Genomic DNA, 3,854 nt, shown 5'->3' on the forward strand with positions numbered 1-3,854 from the left:
CAAGCTAAGAGTTTTTGCATTCGGTGAGACTCGAGCTCGAGACCTCCCCTTGAGCGACATCCAATTACTTATTACCACTTGAATCTAACTCTTGTTGGTTATGAATAAGTGAATATAATAACTTATCACAAATAAAAGAGTCAAATTTGCTAAAATCTACAAAAACAAAATAAAATAAATAATTTAAATAACAACATGTGAAATTATGAAATATATATATAAGCTCGTGAATGAAAAACTTTAAAGAAGAATTACCTAGAACTATAAGTAACATATGAAATACTCTCTAAGAAAATTGAATAAATTGTCTAAAAAGTACAGTTGCAATATGATATATAAATTGTGTAAAAGGGGAAAAAGGAATGATCAAGAATATTTGAAATCTGAAAGCAAACCTGAAATATCACTCTTATAGCTAGTGTGGATGCTAACTTAGGATATTCTTGTTACTCTAGCTATGATTAATTACCAATAACATAAGCACACCAATAAAGAAGCATTTTCTCTAATCACTCAAACTTAATAAGTGGGTGTCAAGTCCTAATTGCAGCTTCAAAAGATTATGCTAATTTAATTTCTAACTAACACCAGTAATTAAGTGAAAAGCAGCCCTAACTACCAATACATTCATCACTTACTTAGCTTTTGATTGTAATTAAATTAAATAAATTAGAATTGAGAGAAATCATCATAGACCTTAACCTTTTTTTTTTTTTTTTTTTTAAATGTCCTTTTTATTTATTCCCTTCTCAGTTTCAAAATCTACTTTTAATTTCATAAATTAAATAACTTTTAATAGTCTAATTATTAGCCCGACTGTTGACATAAATAATTATCATGAATTTTTTACAATTTTCTTTTCAATTCGTTTCATGAATACATCCATCTAAATCAAGTTTAGTGATCCTTTAGTGAAAAGTAACATTATGTTTTATTAAGAGTTTTAAGATTTTGTTCCATTATGCTTCATTACGGGAAAATACAAGTTAATCTGCCAGATAAACGAATTTTTGTTATGATGACATTTTTGTAAATATATTGAAAAAGCAGGGTTATTTATTTAGTACTTTTAATGAGTTGTCCAATTAATGTTTGCCTTTTGCTTTTACTGTTTGGTGAGGAAATTACACATGCACCCCTCAACTAGTATAAGAAAAGACGCATATACCCTTCCACTGGTACTTGAAAGGGAATTGACTGGGTATTGCTCCTTCATTACCAAGATTATTATTATTATTATTATTATTATTATGGTAAGAAAACTACAAATGCAAGCTAAGATTAGGGCCCTTAGCTTATCGCTCTCAAAGATGACCAATAAAATTATACGTAGTATTTTCAGTGTACTTTTGAACATTAAACACCTTCTAGATTTAAATTAGGGACCATTTTAGATAAGTTAAAATATATATATATATATATATATATATATATATATATATATATATATATATATATATATATATATATATATATATATATATATATATATATATATATATATATATATATACATTCGATTCTTACCTCATATTTTATACAGTTATACTAGAGAAACTATGAAAATTATAGGAAAAAATATTAAATGTGATTGAGAGGGATTATAAATGAAGATGGTGACCTAATAATAAAATGTTCGTAGGAAAGAAGGGAATAAAAATCCAGTAGTACTCCATAATAATAATGCAAAAAGTAAAATTTACTACGAAGTACATACAATTGAAAATAATTGAGATGAATAAAACATCCATGAACATTATTATTATTATGAATTATATACAACAATATATTATAGATAAATATAGGCTTAACGATGGAACATGGATCAACAGACATTGTAACATCTGTTTCCTATAAACATTGGAGCCTCTATCTTATGTCACATAATTGGCATATTATATTTTAAACTATGATGAAATACAATTATATTTAGACTTACCTAAACATAAAATTCACCAAATAATGCATCATTACTATAACAATCCATGGACTTTCCCCCTTGCCCTGTGTCCTTCAACTCAGGAAGCTCAATTTCACTCCAAAAATCATCATAATCAACTTCATCATCATGATGATCATGATCATAACGATCAGACGGTGCACATCCACTCACTTTCACCTCCACCACCGCGTTGGCCGCCTTCGTGGCGGCTGCTTGGATATCCCTAGGGGCACATGACGTTGGCCGTGGTAGAAAATCTATTTCCTCAGGGAAATTTAATTGGGCCTTGCAGCCCTTTAAGCAATGGGCCGCTACGTCATATGCACGAGCGGCCATCTCGGGTATTGGAAATGACCCGAGCCAAATTCTAGTCTTCTTCCTAGGCTCTCGAATTTCCGATACCCATTTACCCCAACGTCGCTTCCGGACCCCACGGTACACCGGGTGCCTAGTCCCCGTCCCCCGGGGTTTACTCGGCGAGTCGGGGGACGTGGTTGGGTCATCAAATTCAGCACTGCATTGTGGTTGCTCCATCTTGCTATCTAATTAGGAGAGTGTAACAAAGCAATCAAAGTAAGTTAACTTTTTTGGTGAACGCACAAGTAGGTTGTACAAGTTGTTTTAGAAGAGGTTTATATAAGGCTTTAAATGGACCTTTGTAGTATGAAACAGAGAAATGACGAAAATACCCTTTGCATGTTTTAAACAAAATGCAATACAACAACAGTGACGTGGGACCCACGCGCGTCAGCGGCACAAGAGGTCAAATAAAGTGGGGGTCCCCCATAATTATAGGGTATTATCAATTATAGTTGTAGTAGTGATAAATTGAAGAATATGTGGCCTCTAATTATAGGGTAAATGAGCTCGTTAGAGGAGACAATTTATGTTTGGTAATAAAGTGTATAAAGTTTTAGGTGGCACGTGCTCTAAGGGTAGAAAATGACTTGGTTCCCCTACGACCGTAGAACAAGGGCATTATTGGTAATCGCTTTCAATCTTGTATGAGGGTTGTATATTTTGAATGTACTCGTAGATTTTTTAGGGTTCTAATTGTACGATTAGAATAAATTCATCAAAATTATCACACCATTATTTATGTTCCTGTCTCATCATTAATCACCTCGATGTATAATTATGTCCCAAAAATTTAATTTATTTAACATATTTGTCTAAATTATTTGAAAAGTTTTGAATTTGAAATAAATGGCTCAATTATGAATCAAATTTCAATATTTATTGTACACCGTATAATTTTTATTAAATACTAGTGTTCCTTGTCTTTTCGAGAGTACATTCGTTTTTGTAATTTTATCAAGGGTATAGTTGTAGTTCCGGCCATCCTGATAAAGGCTACATATACATACAGTTGTTGTATGTACTGTGGTCTGTGGTTCCTATAAACAACTTCTATTTGTCATGTTTTTATTAACTACTCCGTAGAATAATGAGCCTAAGTTCCATTAAAACCAATTTATATTTGAATCCTAATTTTCTCCCCTCTTTTGATGATGTGTTAAATTTTTAAAGGTGATGTATGTAAGGACAACATACAGTAGTTGTATGTGTATTAGCTCTTAGTAGTTCCGTACCAAAAGTTCCATGATTAATTATATATGTAGAAAACTTCTTTATAATATAATTATGGACCAAAATTAATGAAAATGTAAAGGTTTTATGATCCTCTTAATGATAATATGTTGTGTATGTATATGGAATAAAGTAAGGGTAATTTGGAGTTTGGAGATTTCCATATTTGGCGCCTTCTAACAAGTGGTTGAAGAATTCACAAGTTCAATAAGAGGTAGACACGAGATATTGGTGACTTTAATTTGTTTCTCTACTCTCTCTTCTTTATTGGGGAAATTTAGTTTCATTTTGGAGATTTTAATTGGTTGGTATTGAGGTTACT

At 31.5% G+C, this 3,854-nt stretch overlaps 1 pseudogene; it reads right to left on the reverse strand.

Moving 5' to 3' along the window:
* Nucleotides 1-1,736: 1,736 nt before the first annotated feature.
* Nucleotides 1,737-2,539, reverse strand: LOC145638621 (ethylene-responsive transcription factor ERF023 pseudogene; annotated as a pseudogene).
* Nucleotides 2,540-3,854: the final 1,315 nt, after the last annotated feature.

Source organism: Chenopodium album, chromosome 7 (genome assembly GCF_948465745.1).
Source record: "Chenopodium album chromosome 7, dcCheAlbu1.1, whole genome shotgun sequence".
Lineage (NCBI taxonomy): Eukaryota > Viridiplantae > Streptophyta > Magnoliopsida > Caryophyllales > Amaranthaceae > Chenopodium > Chenopodium album.